Below are 668 nucleotides of genomic sequence, written 5' to 3'. Positions count from 1 at the left end.
GACCACCGGGCTAGCAGGGAGGAGAAATTGCCTTGCTAGCCACAAAGTAACGCGTTAGAACACGGAGACGTCAACACATCGAAATCAACAACACATCGAATCATCGACACATCGTACATCAAACGAGAAATCAACACCATCATTGAATCAAATCATACAGCATCACGTCGAATCAAAATGGATTAAAATCTGCACGTCGAATCGAACCGTACATCGAAATAAAACGCAATGAATCGAGCAGTACATCGAAATCAATGCGTCGAATCAAATCGCACATCAAAAATCAACACCGTCATCGAATCAAATCATGCGGCAACACGTCGAAATTAAAATGAGTAGTTATACATCATCAACGCGTCGAATCAAACCATACATCGAAATCAACGCGTCAAATCAAATCAATCGTACACTGAAATCAACACCGTATCGAATCAAGTCATGCAGAGACACATTGAATCAAACTGAGTAGTTATACATCAAAATCAACACCGTATCGAATCAAACCATACATCGTAATCAACACGTCGAATCAAACCATGTATCGAAATCAACAGCTTATCGAATCAAACTACAGATTGATATGGACGCGTCAAATCACACCATACAGCAATTAACTTATCACATCATACAACACGTACATCGAATCGAACAACTCATCAAATCAAAGC

This window comes from Babylonia areolata, chromosome 17 (genome assembly GCF_041734735.1).
Source record: "Babylonia areolata isolate BAREFJ2019XMU chromosome 17, ASM4173473v1, whole genome shotgun sequence".
NCBI lineage: Eukaryota > Metazoa > Mollusca > Gastropoda > Neogastropoda > Buccinidae > Babylonia > Babylonia areolata.
This window is presented reverse-complemented; position numbering follows the sequence as displayed.